Source organism: Bombus fervidus, chromosome 10 (genome assembly GCF_041682495.2).
Source record: "Bombus fervidus isolate BK054 chromosome 10, iyBomFerv1, whole genome shotgun sequence".
NCBI classification, from domain to species: Eukaryota; Metazoa; Arthropoda; class Insecta; order Hymenoptera; family Apidae; genus Bombus; species Bombus fervidus.
In genome coordinates, this window is record NC_091526.1 from 10,029,089 (window position 1) to 10,043,706 (window position 14,618).

Sequence of the window (14,618 nt, forward strand, 5' to 3'; positions counted from 1 at the left end):
CGGATATTTACGGAAATTTTTTAAATCCTGCGTCGTAATACCAAACATTTTGAAGTTTCGTTATTACCGAATGAGTTCTTAAATTTCATTATAACATAACCTGACACGATTACCATGATTATTATAGAGGTATGATAGAGCGGATGACTATTATCGGAGATCGAGCTACTATTTTATTGCTAGGTAAAAATAGATGTTCGCTCAGACTCGCTGACTAAGAAACTCTTGTCTTTACACAGATACTCGCTGCAAGCGTACATGTGCACGTACATACCCATGCGCATCCTTTTTCGCCTAGGTCTACGTGGCTCGCAAGGACTGCACGTGGCTACACCAGTCCATTATCGTCTGCTGATTTTCTACTATCTGTAAAACTAATATGAAATTAAAATAAATAACTGTCTATAATATGACACTTATTTTAATTTATACGCTAACGGCTACATTATGTTAATAACATTTGAAGCCAATCTAGAACTGTATGTAGAAGTTACGAGTCATCCGTTACGAACATACACGTAGTAAAAAATTATGAATAATTATCTTGAAGATATAATTAATGGTAAAGGTGGCCTTTCTAAATGTTTTAGCTTATTAACATAATGAATAATCGACTGCTGAAATAGTTTATGACTTGTACGAAGCGTACGTTTATAATAAATACTGTACTGCTTCTGTGTACCTTCACGTAACTACCTAACAATCTCATAAATAGAAATATATTTGTATTTATAGACGCGATCTGTACAAAAAGGACAGCATTAACGAAGAGAAGATTAAGTTCCGAGAACGATATCTAATTATTATTGGGCCTATATCGGAACAATGATTCAAGTTAGTCGCAGCGAAAGGGGAATCGATCGAATCGTCGTTTTCTTCGGTGAAACGTTTTACGATTTGTCGGAGCGTTCGATCGTCGTATTCAGAGTCGCTGTACGTCCATGGAATTAACATTAATTTCCAGTTTTCAATTGCAGTCGCCGAAGAGAAGATCCGTCAGCCACTGCGAACGACTGGATAAGGCAGCGATATACGTAGCCTGGTGATTAGCAATTCGACGTTAAGAAACCGACGGTCTGGCTTTCCGTGAAAAACGGAGGGAGGATCCTATTTAAAAAGTTTGATTAAGAAAGCCGGCTGGCTATTATTGTCATGCTAATTATACGAACAGAAACGCAATGAAAAGTACACGTCGAAACGGAAGGAACTGCCTGCCACCGGGTCGCGATGCATTTCTCATCACTGTTCCTTTTTTTTTCTTCCCTTCATTTTTTGTATTCTTTCTCCTTTTAACGTTCTATGTCGTGCACGCAATCAAAGGTACATGCAACGTAACGATTATATTTTAATCGGTATAATACGTACAAAGTATAGATAACTAGATAAACAAAGGAAAAAGATATTGAGAAATACAGTGTAGGGAAATATGTTTAATAAATCAAAATTGTAAACGATCGTGTTACCTGGAACTTTGAGACATTCCAAACATACACTCTCGCTCGTAAGCATCAGGGAATTTACGGAAGAACAAAGCAATCCTGATAAATTATTGCAAAATTATCAGAATCTTTAGCAATTATTATCTTCCGTAGAGCCTGAGATTACGAAGAACTCGTGTGTTCAATATCGCAATACGAATGACGCTAATTATACATTTATGATAAAGTTGAATGATTTCTCTCCTTTAAAACTCTTGCGCATAGCACTCGCGATTTATTTTAAAATGTTATTTTATATTTTACTTTATAGAAAGGCGAAGTTTTTACTAATCTGTATCGCTTATCGTTTTCTTATCAAAACGGTAAGTGTCTTGATGCCCATGAACGAAGATGAATATAGAGATATTCCTACGTTACGAGGTACTATCATAACGTCAATTATCAGTCTAACAATTCACAAGGGACGTGTCATTTTGTCAACCGGTCAGGCAGAAAAAGAAGAACTTTCATTCGTCCCGGCAGAAACTTTTTCTCGTTCTCCCTCTTCGAAGAATCATATGCACCGGTTCGCGTTCGAGATCCACGTTTCCGGCGATGGCGGCGTGCGCGTACCGGAAGTAGGGTTCTCGAGCTTCTACCTTCCCCTTTCCAGAAGCAACCCCGATTTTTAGACAAGTCGTGCCCTTAACGCGCAGACACGAGCTGCAGTTTATGGGGCCGATGCGTAGCGTTCTTAATGCTCGGCGACAGTACTCTCGTCAGAAATCTCGCCGTATCCTGAAACATCCCCGGCACGTTCCACCTACATAAATCGGCTACGAGGCATAACAGACGATCGGCTCGTAGTCGTAAAAACGCGTGGTTTAAGCGCATTACGCGAAAATCCCGGTGATTTTTTATTCCCCTGTAGGGGATGCTTTTAGCCCTTCGAAGGTGTTTGGGAAATTACGCCAAGGATCGTCAAGACCACGCGATCGATTCTGCGAATATGACGCGAAGGATTCTTCGCTTACCTAACTTCTATATTCTCCTGTTTTGAAATTGTATTTATTTTTAACTCTCGCGAGTATGCATAGCTTTTTTATTTTCCACGAAGAGGCTAATTTAGACTTTCAGAGAAATGTAAAAATATCTTAGGACGCGTTAGAACGTTTATGGAAATTTGTACTTTCGCGAACGCAACTGAAGAAACGGAACCTACGCAGACATTTGTTTCATTCGCTAAATATCATGACGAGTACCTTGTACAACTTCTACATTATTCTATATTTTCTTCTGCATTTTCGCAACTATGAACTTTCCATAAACGCATAGCCATCCAGTAAGCAGATTTTGAATCAGATATGTGGGAAGCTTTTCACGAAAAATGAAAATCTGCTTCGAAGAAGCAAGCGAAGTTTTATTCGATGCATAAATAACGTAATAGGTTGCATACGGAGAATTACAGGAAAGTTGTCAATGATCGAAACTGTGTTCCGATGGTTAAACCAAGATTCTTCTCGATTCGAGATGCTCGATGGATACGAATGTCGGCCGTCGTGGTACAAAAGTCACCTGGGCCCGACTTCAGCGGTGAAATAAATCACACGGCACATACATCATTCGGTCGTGCGGGGCTGACGACGCCGAGTGAAAAAGTAACTGAAAAGCTGCGCGAACGACAAACCGCTGGCTTATCCAGTTACACGCCGGAGGGTTACCCATTTTTTCCCTTCATTTTGCACTCCCTCCCTCCATCGGCGCGCCTATCATCCAGCTCTGGACTCTCATCGCCGTCTGCGAGCCACCCTCGTTTTTAACGCGAAGCAGCCTCAACATTTTAGTCTTCTATTTGTCTCCAACAACTTTGCTTCTCTGCCTGACTCGAAATATTCAAATTGAAAGCAGAAGGAACTTCGCGAAAGATGTTTTCAGATAAAATTCACGTAGCAAGAGAAAGCTTCGCAAGATGTTGGTGATAAAATAAAGGTACATCAGAACGTCGTTTGTTTGAATTACGAGTCAAGGGACGAGACACTTTGTCGGACCAATTAATCCTGATAATAGCGGTTCGCCATTCCTTTCGAATCTTCTTATTGGTCAGATACTCGGGAAACCAGTGCGTTTTCACTAAATTGTTTCTGCGTCGCGTTCAATTTCTGACCAGCACACAAAGATCGAATTGGAGATTCTTTCATTCAAGAAGATATACGATCTTCTTGCCATCTACTCTCTGTCGGAGTTAAAAATTTAAGGAACGTTGAAAGAACGATCGAAAGCGAGGATCGGTGGTTTCTTAAAGAGGAGCTGAAAGGGAAGAGGATTCGTGGAGATCCGTGTCGCGGCTTCTCACGGGGATTTGCCGGTCGCGTGGTCATTTTTCACGGTTCCCGGTCGCAGCTCCGCTCCGTTAAAGCGTAATCCAATCAAAGAAAAGTCCTGGTACAATGTGTCGTTTAATCGACGAACAAGGCGCCACGTTATTACCTTCCCCCTCGTTGGCTACAATGCTTCCTAGCGGATCGGGGAACAATGGCCGCGGCAAATGGATACGCACACGCTGTGCGTGGCCCGTAATCAGGGGTCTCGATGAACGCTAATACCGGGTGTTCGTGCTTTCGCGATGACTTTTTGTTTCCGCGACAAACAATCTTCCCGCATTCCCGGACAAAGTAGCCATCCTCTGTCAGCCCTGGTCGCTCTTCTTCGCTCCATTGTCTTGCAACCTACTGGCAACTACTGCCGCTGACATTATTAGCCTTACGTAGCGAACCGTGAATACGAGAACGCCGCCAGTGAACGTCGACGAGGAACCACCGATTTGTCTTACCCTCCAAGCCGCCTTCGCATCCACCTTCTGTAATTGGCCCTTCGATTGGGTCCTCGAGTGCGTGAGAATCTGCCCACTCAGGCCCCTGACTTTGCTCGTCGACAGACGCACAAATCGATAGGCAATGATTCCAGCTAATCTGATTCGAAGAAAATTGGCAGGATCGATTTTACGTCCCATGGAAAGAGAGGCAGTGGACTCGACAAGGATGGAAAGCGTAGAATTTTGGGACGTGGTAGAATCGCGTTTAGTTGTACTTGGTTCGTAGGAACAGGTTAATTCTCAACTTTAAATGTCTATGCCAACTTATAATCGAGTCCGTGTTATCCCAACTATGGTTGATCACCGGCAACTCTAATTTCAGTAGCTTTGTCGCTATAATACAGAACTAGGAGTATGTTCGATCGAATTTTCTTAAGCCAGCTTAATCCGAATTGGCAATCGGGCGAGAGTTACAAGCTGCGACGTATTAATAAACATGCTAACATCTTCGACTATGCTTAGAACGATTATTAGATCGCCAGAAGATTAAACTGCAACGCCAGCTTTTCATTGTATCTTTGATATTCCTCGAAATGGCACTCGTGGTCGATCAAGATGAGACTTGGTGGGTACGTTGAAACAGGTGTGGTAAACCCGAGATATATTAGGTTGTCCGAAAAGATTCCTTCGTTTATAAAGTGATAATAGATGAACAACAATAAAACAAAAAACACTGTGCGTCTATTATTTCCTTATAAAACGAAAGAAACTTTTCGGGCAAGCTAATAAAATCTCAGATGCGACAATTCATGCGTTCGAAAGATACGCATCTTCGTGTGCGATAAATTCTTGTCGCTATGATGACAATACTATCTAAGTGAAACCAACAAAGGGAGTATCTTTACGCTCCTCTTTGAAAGAACCCAGTCGTTTCCTTCGCTCATTGAGTTTAACGCATATACAGGCGCACCCCTCAGCTATATACCTCGCTCGTATTTCATAATATTGTACCTACTAATCGCCGAACGCAGCGTCTAATAACGCAGCATCAATTACACGTATAAACGTATCTGTATCTTCCCCTGTACTCTATGAATTAGGATTCCATGGAGGGCTAACTTATTTTTCTTTCGTCGACCGTTAATTCTTATCGACTAGGCTAATGTCGCCTGATGAAACGACAGCCTCTCGTGTTTGAAACCATGCAGAGGGCAGTTGTCGTCGGTGTAACTGCGGTCAGTGACGCGAGATCGTGGCGGAGGGGAAGGAACGCGCGAAGGAACGAAGAAGAAGCGGGACGGGGGAAGAACGCGGAAAAGCTGGAGGCAAGGAACGGAGAACGCGAAGGAAAACAGAGTGGCGAAGAGAAAAGCAACGAACACGGGGGAAGAAGAGGGAACAGTAGAGGGTAGAGGGATGAGAGAGAGAGAAAGAGAGAGAAAGAGAGAGAGAGGAAGAGAGAACGTAGCTTGGGCAGTGCGTATCGATCTGGCCGCGTTACGTGCGTGCCGGAGGTTGGGGTCCTGGCGTGGACCAATCGGAGGGCCACTCCTCTCTCTTCCTCTCCTCTCGCTCTCTCCTTTTCTCTCCAGAAACTTACTCTCGTCCTCCTTGTCCTCTTCGTTCTACCTTTCCCTGTCTGGCCAACGTCGACGCGTACGCGTTCACGCACTCACGCACGCTACCGGCGTGTACCTGCTTGATTACGTCGGTTGATAACGCAACGCGGCCATGTCGATACAATGAAATGGCGGACGATCGAGACCCCGTTCCTTTGCCTCGAACACGAAAACTCGATGCTTTCAGGCAGCAAGTCTATTTCCTTTTAACAGTGTAGACTTGAAAATTCCGGGAACGGTGAATCTTTTTAAACCGTTTAGGTCTACGTACCATAGCGAACGAGTAGAGTACCGTTTCTTCGGCTGGAACACGATAACTCGACGCTTTGAAACAGAGTCTATTTTCTCGCAATAGCGGAGACTTGAAAATTCTGAGACTCGAGAATTCTAAGAACGGTGAACTTTCTTTAAATTGCTTAGGCTAACTCGTGCAGCGTCGCTGCTTCGATTACGTTGAACGCGATAACTCGATACTTTGAGGCACGAGGTCTACTATTTTCTTCCAATAAAGAGAATCTGAAAATTTTGAGTCCTAAAAAAATCGAGGAGCGACGAATTCTTTTCAGTTTAAACGTTTAGGTTTACCGTGGCTAACGCGTGGGACGCCATTGCTCTAGTTAGAACACAATAGCTGGAAACTTTGGAACAGAAAGTCTGGTTTCTTGCAACGGTAAAAGCCTCGAATGTCCGACTCTCGAAGATTTCGGGAACAGTGAAATTTGCTAAATCGTCGATGGTACTATGGTTTAGAGAGAAACGCGCTATATCTGAAACCACGGACGTCACGTCGAAACAATGAAACAACGAACGATAAAGTTTTCACCGTGAAATCCGACACACCGGATGTTGCCCGCAGGAAACGGCTTATGAAACCATTTCCTGTTTGATGTTTCGAGTGCAAAAATATTAGTGTCGGGCGAAGCAACAGGGAACGCCGGATCCGCGAGGGCGGGCCACCGTTTCACAGCGACGAAAATTTGTCCTCGGTTTAACGAGAAGATCCGAGAGAAACAAGCTCGTGAATATTCATCGACTGTTAGGCTAAAAGATAGAAGAAAGTTAAACAGCGAGAAGCAAGATCCCTGTGAAGCCTTTAGAAAGTTCCAACGAGGTGTTTCTGTCCCTTGACGATCTATTAGGGTCACAATTAGGCAAAACATCCCCAGGAACTCACTCTTTAGCAACTGTGAAAACTGCTCTCGACTTCTGAAATTCGACTCAATGTCTCGACCTCTATAAATTTTCTCTGGTTCTCGAGACAATGAGAAACTGTTTCCGATTTTACAAATAATATCAGCTCATTTGCTACGACAATGGCGTTAATTTTTGAGTCGCCAGTGACTACAAATTTCCAGCTTCCGAGTTATTAGCATAGAGCAAACGGTTATTTCTACCTTTTACAGGTTGAGTTTTGTAAATGAAGTGCAAAAACGTACGACATAAGGACACTTGTGTCGTTATTGCATTCTCACACGTTTGCAGCAGAACGAGAGCGTCAAGTTCATTAAAGTTTCAAAGAGAGTGTCTTGCGCTATTACGATATCGCTGTGAAGCTAACTATAGCTTCTTCCTCTCTCTTTTTCTCTTTCTCCTCACAAAGTCTTATTATTTCAGTCTATAGAATTTATATCGCGTTATTCATTTGCAATTCGAATTCCGCGGCCGATCAAAAGACAGTTGTCGCGCGTAGATTTTCCAAATTTGTTAATTCATTTTTACAAGTTTAGTAATCTAGACATTTTTACAAATTTAAAGAAATTGATGTATTTATAACGTTATGATAAATTTCGCGATAAAATGCGCGATCCTTAATGGGTTAATACGATGTTGCTACAAAATCAAAATAATTTAAAGCATTCAAATCCGTTTTGCCCGTGTTTTGTTGCAATAAATGAGCGATACACGTACTTCTCTCTGTACGTCGTCTCACGCACGCCTCTGTGTACACGAAAGGTTGCGTATCGAAATGATTCACCCTACGAATCAAACATTTCTCGGGCCCTGAAGAATATACATTAAATCATATTTACGATATTAAAACTCGATGATAAATTGAAACGGGATATGGAAATTTTTTTCATAGGGAAACACTGGATAAAAAGGCTGCAAGTGCACCGTATGTGGTCATGCGATAGAGTCCCGAATCTACTTTCTATCCAGTAGATGACGAGAACTCTTTGAAGTTTATCTGGCAAAAGGAATTCTGGTCGTTGAGGTAAATAAAAGGAACTGCAAGTAGTTGAGTCGCGAAGCGGCCATCTCGTTGAACTTTAACCAGACAGAACGGCTCTACACGGTTTGTCCACGCGTGAAGACCAGAACGGCGTATACCGTCGATTAACGAGGAAATTCGATGAAATCGTAAATTCGTTCGCTCGTGTCGGTGCTCCCGGCGAGAGCTACGCTGTATTTACCAATAAACGTTCAGAGTATATTCACACACGCGCACACGCGCACACGCGGCTACAAACAACCGGCATGGCGGCCCATCGGGGACCAGTGAAATTTGCTAAACGATGTAAATAATGGATGGGAACAGTTGGACAGTTTTCAGTTATTTTCCCTCCACGTTCGCGCATAATTCAAGCGAAATTTATTGCCGCTGCTCAATTACGCAAAATATTGTCAAAAAACGCGACCTCTCTTACCCGCTATCTCTTTCTCTTTTCAATGTACGCTTCCAGTTTGACATGCCTCTAAATCATTTTGCTAAACACGGGATGTTCGTTGTCGTCCGGCGGATTTTCCACCCTATCTCGTTTTTCTATCGCGACATTGTTTCGTAATTTAACTAAAAATAATTGAGATTATTTAACGGATATATGAACAATAATAGAATGCACTGCTTAGTCGATAATTTCTTTATTTCGCGATGCGTTACCGTTTTACGTGTCGTTTTGTTTTCCTTCGAGATAGATCACAATCGTGTTAAAATTAATAACGAGAAGCAGAGCCGACATAATAGAAATTCGTTTGCTTTTATTAAATTTTAATTCCACGATCACAGAGATTTTTCGTCAAAGGAGAACGCAGTTAATCGATTGACTAAGGGCGATGTAAATCTCGAGCACCTCCGAGGACTTGTCCAGAATATTTTTCAGACACTCGTTCAACTAGCTTCGACGAAACTTCCGGGTAAAGATCGTGTTAACACTGTCGAATTTCAAAATTCTACCAACCCACCATCGTCCTCCACATTGGACACCATTGTTTCTGGAGAAAATAACGATCGGCGCAAAATACGAGGCCCGAGTGAAAATCACGAAAGTCCTGCGGCCGCCCGGGATTCACCCCCTCTAATCTGGTCTCCTTGGTTTCGCCCTGAGGGCGAAAGGAGAAGACTCACCCCCGAGCTTTCGTCGACTGGGTTACTTCCAAGGGTGCAAACGAGCGAGCAAGATCGGCTAAGAAAGTCGCCGGAAGGCGGTGCGAGATGGATAAAGAGGCTGGCGAAGGCGTGTGCGAGAGAGGACAGGAGGCGGTTTAAAGGGTAGCGAACGCCTCGACAAAGGCAACCCTCTTAAAGTTCGCTCTACACTCTGCCTACCAATGCGAATTCGAAGCCAGATACCGCGTGCCAGATTTTTGGCAAAGGGCTGAATGCTAACCATCCCCGGAAACGAACTGAAATTAGTCCGATAAACTTGAGAATACCAAAACTTGTAACTTGTGTCCAGAGAAAATGACCTACGAAAGGGGTCGATGAGCAAAGACGAACTCGAAACTTGAAATACGTAGGTCGACCCATAAATAAGTTACTCGCCCCTTTAAAAACAAAGTATGAATGAAGAGAAAAAATATGTTTTATCGCTAACGAGGAATTAATTCTCGAAACTCGAACACTTCTACGATCGGCACGAAATGTACCTGCACTCGCACCAAATACATTGCAGCTTTTACGTTACATTATTACATTAGAATAATAATAAAGTTTCAAAATATTTCGTATAATGCATGATTAATATATTCGTAGAAACGGTCGAATAGTTTGCTGAACCACTGTATCTCTCTTAGGACAGATGTTAAAAGGGTGCAGTGATTTACTTATTTACGTTAACCTATGTACGTACGTATGTTCTTTGAAAAATTATTCCGGCGACTTGATAGAAGAGAGAAGGTTTGAATGAAGGTTCTTCGGCCCTAATGTTCTTCCGCGTCCCTGCGAGAGTCGTTACTCCGATCGAGGAAAGAAACGAAGGCGAAGAAACAAGCGAGGGAAAGAGCAAAATCGTAAGTAGGGACGCGAGCGTCGTCGGCTCTAATCTGGGACGCGGCACGAGAGCGAACCCTAATCCAGCTTATCCAGAAAGTAATTTTGAGTCTTTTGAAAGCGACCCTCTCCTGTCCTCCCCTGGCAGCCTCGTCCAGGGAGGAATCCCGAGAGGAAGAGAGAGAAAGAGAGAGAGAGAGAAGAAGAGAGAGAAAGGACGGGGGCGGTCGGACCTCGCGACCGTTCAAGGATTTTAAGTTCTCTGGAAGGACCTCACCACCCTTGGAACAGAACTTTTCCACCATCCCTATCCTACGACTTGCCGGTGACGCTATCAGCGAAGAGCAGTTGTTTTTCTCGATTTCGGTCGGGGGAAATTAGTAAGGAGAAGTGAGGGGTAAAAACGAGCTGATCCTTGGACAGGATAACTGCAGACAAGATACGAGAATCGGAAAAGAATTAAATGGTCCAAGTGTGCATCTTTTCATCGTCGTCGGCAATTAGCAAATGTTTAATGACGTTTGAATTTCATGAGATGAAGCATCGATTCTTGTGCACGTAATCGACATTCCCGCGATTGCCACGAATGGCCAATTTACAAATTCTATTCCGACATATCAAACGCGTAGCGGTGATCTTACTTTCGTAATTAATTAAATGCTTGATCTTACTAGACAATAATTTCTCCTTCCTATAAGCGCGTACCGTTTCGAAGAAAAGAATTTCTTGAAAATACACAAAGTACGACACACAAAATACAAGGTCCGTGTTAAAGTTAATTCGCGTGATTCGCGTGTATTCCCACAGAGAAATTGATTTCCGCTCAAAATCGAATTACTAACAAAGTTCGGCTGATTGATTTAAATTGATTTATGAAATACCGCTGAATAAAATAAGAGAAAGGAAAAAAGAGAAAATATTCGCGCGTGTCTCGACGGAGGCACCCGCAATCTGTTAAAGAAATACATATAGGGAAACACGAAAAACCTCTCACGCATACCTGAAACCGTATACTGACTCTACTCGGAAATTCTATCAATATTACTTCGAAGCTTCGATATCTAAAATTTTCTGCAGACATTTTTGCTTGAAAAATTCGAATAAACGTAAAAACGTCGGAAGAACGAGCTACGACGATTTTGAGAGATTTTCGCTACAACGTGCAAGATTCCGAGAAACATTTACGAATAAGCCAACACGAGGATTAATCGACGATAAAACATCACGCGCAACGTTGTAACTACTCTGTTAATTAAAATATCTAAAAATTTTCGTTCATCGAAATATCCACGACAACCTGCTGACTGGCGGCAACTTATCTGGCATCAAAATGGCAAATGATCATCGAGTAATGGCCGACGTCGAACGCAGACGAAATAGACGCAGAGACAGCGAGAGAAAGAGGAGGAGGGTGCATCGTGTGCTGGAATATTTCGAGAGTACTCGATGCATTGTCACTCGGGCCTACCCTTGGTCCACCCTCTCGACGATTCGAAACCAGCCCCGGTACACAGGGGGAGGTAGCTGCACGTGCAGAGCTAACGGCTCGTTGGCCGAGTTGCGCGCCTATACACGGTGTCGCATTCAAATCGAACACATCGATACAACCCACCTCCCCCCAAAAAAACTTTTGATCTTGCCAATATGTTTGCGCGTCGATTCCAAAATCCCTCTGGAACAGGCGAAAATTCCTTCTCCACGAGTTTCAAACTCGTTCCACGTCCAATCGACTTTGTTGCGAATTTCGGATCAGTAAAATAAACGTATTGAAAATAGTCTTATATACGTTGTATATCGATTAGTATATTCGCTTAGAATGTTACACGGTAGTAAATGATTTTCATACAGTAAGTGGTATTCTCATTTACCTTTACGAAACTGAGGAAATTGAAGTTTCATTATTTTCATCGTGCCTCTTTTGTTTCTCTTCGTCCAATTTAAAGCATTTAGTTAACGTTTCGTTACAGTTTGCATGATTAAACTTTGCTTGAAAAATAAAACACACGGAGAACTCTATACATTCCGATACGTTTTATCTATGGTTATATCGGCTATTTCATTCCTTTTTACCAGCAATTTCACAGAATGAAGCGTGGTACGCGGTGATCGCGACTAAGTAGACCGCGGACGTTCATGCGCGTTCATACTTTCAGCAATATGACGAAGCTAGAGATTCGTATCACCTGCTAAATATTACAACCTCGCGTGGTTCGCTTCTGATTTTTCCAAATTTCCGTACGTCCAAAAAATACTTTGTAAACGCATAAACATCCGCGACGAGTACACACTGGCCGCGTTATAAAATCAAACTTTAAATTACACGAATCTTCGAGGATAGGTAGAAAATGTTGTTAATTCCCTCGTAATTGCACAAGATGAAGAACAAAAATTCTTCCTGCTCGATAATTTCTCAAACTGACCACCGAATCGATCAACCACCCTCTCTTGCGAAACCACCCCTTTCGAATCCTTCGAATCGTCTCAGGACACCCCGTATGAGAGTTCCAGGCTCGCCTAGCTATTACCTAACCTAACCTGCGTAGGCAGCCGTTCGTACATAGCCAGGATGGTCTAGTATATAGAGGCTCGCAGGTACGTACCTAGAGGGACCAGCTTCATCCTAAGCAGCCACCCCGTTGGCCGGGTAGGTAGGTAGAGTATTATATACGTAGTGGAAGCTGGAGGGTCCTCACCGCCGCAACATTACGCTGATTGCCTGAATTATCCGCAACCAGGCTGCCTGTGCGCTTCTATATACGCACTCACACGTGTATAACCGCTATTGGTGCATGTGTGTGCACGTAGTCGGATACGTACGTGTATCATAATACTGTACTGGTACTCGTGCTGGCTGGTTGCGTATCCGCGCGATTCACCACCGTCACAGGGATCGTGTACGTATTTGCGGTTTGCCAGAGAGTGTTGGTGAAAGTGCGGCAGTATCGTCGCGCTCGTAGAACGGTTTACGGGCAGAAAATTGAAAACAGGGCGCGTGATTGCGAAAGACGGCGGCGCGATGCACGCAGAAGTGGAATAGCGAATAGACTCGTTGGTGTAAACATAGGCGAGGCTGCTACCGGTTCTCTGGATGAACTTCCCTCTTGGAAAACGCCCAGTGGCATAGGGGCCGACGTCAAGATACCAAACGTCGCGCGAGGATTAGAGGAAAAACATAACAAAATACATTTCTCGTGTTTTACAAGGTAACGATCTCAGAATTCAATATCATCGTCGATGAATCTTATACGAACAGCGGTGGATTTCTAGCTCGACATCCGACAACAACGATTTCGTTCTTCAATTTCTAACACATCTGAAACACGGTGTAGCAGGTGTATAAAAGTATTTTGTAGATTTTGAGGATCGTTCGCGGGTTTGTTACAGCTGGCGTTAATAAAATGGAAGGATTATCGAATATTTGTAAACGTATACTCCGATGCTAGGAATTCGGGATCAATTTTCCTGGAATTTTGCTGATGTTCTATCGGAGAATCAAATAAAACAGAATAACCAGAGTCTAGTTTAATATCTCGCTTTTCAAGCAGTCGGTCTTCGCGCGCAAAATCATACGAAATGCACGCAGTTTATTTCAATCCTCCGACCATTTCTCTTAACATCGCGTTCAACCGAATCGTTCCAGATCACCAGTCGCTCTGAGAATCGAAAGCCGCATAGAATCGTAGCCGGTGAAACACGGACAACGCGTTGTGTCGGAAACAAAGTCGGTCGATTCAGAAGGGGCATGTCGTTTTACATTTTTTCAGCCGCGTTCAACGGATTGACCGGTTAATAGAGGCAGCTCTGAAGCGTCCATTTAGCGATCCTTGTGGATGCTGTACCCCTTTCGGTCGTCTCTATACAAGCTATAGGGCAATCTCGATGGATGGCCGGGCGGATAGTCGCGTGCAGTCGCGTAGTCGCGCGGACAGAATCGCGACCAACCAGCGGGAAAAGGTGAGACAGAGCCGGATAGATGGAGATAGAGTGAGAGGAGGCTCGACAAAGCGAGCGTTTCGATTCCGGTGACACAGTGACACGGAGCCTGTCAGCGGAGGCCAGCCATTGGCTCGTTTCTGATAAATAGAACGCTACCGGGAACAGTGTCGCGAGTACCGACAATGGGGGTGCCGGAAGACCGGGGCAGCTTTAATTTCCCCCCGTAGTTCCTGGCAATTACCGCGTGGCGCACCCCGATAGCCATCTCTATCTCCGACCACAATGCACCCGGTTCCGAGTTCCCCTCCCCGATCTGCCATCAACCCCACCTCGGCGACATCTCCGACACAGTGTTTCTCAAACTCTCCACTGGTCACAAGCCCTTCGTCACTTGATAATCTTCGCCAAACGCTAAGGGGAATTTCATTAAAATAGAGTTTAGAGACAGAGTTCAAGTTAAACTCGGACTCTGGTAAAGTAGATATAGGGGAAGAGATTTTGCACCATGTACAGAGAGATTAGAGTGATTTTGTTAAGAAAGGGGTTGCTGATGTTGGGAGACACTGGTACACCCTCATACCCAGTTGGAATCTTCGCTAGCCTTTTCGCGATTCGGAATTTCA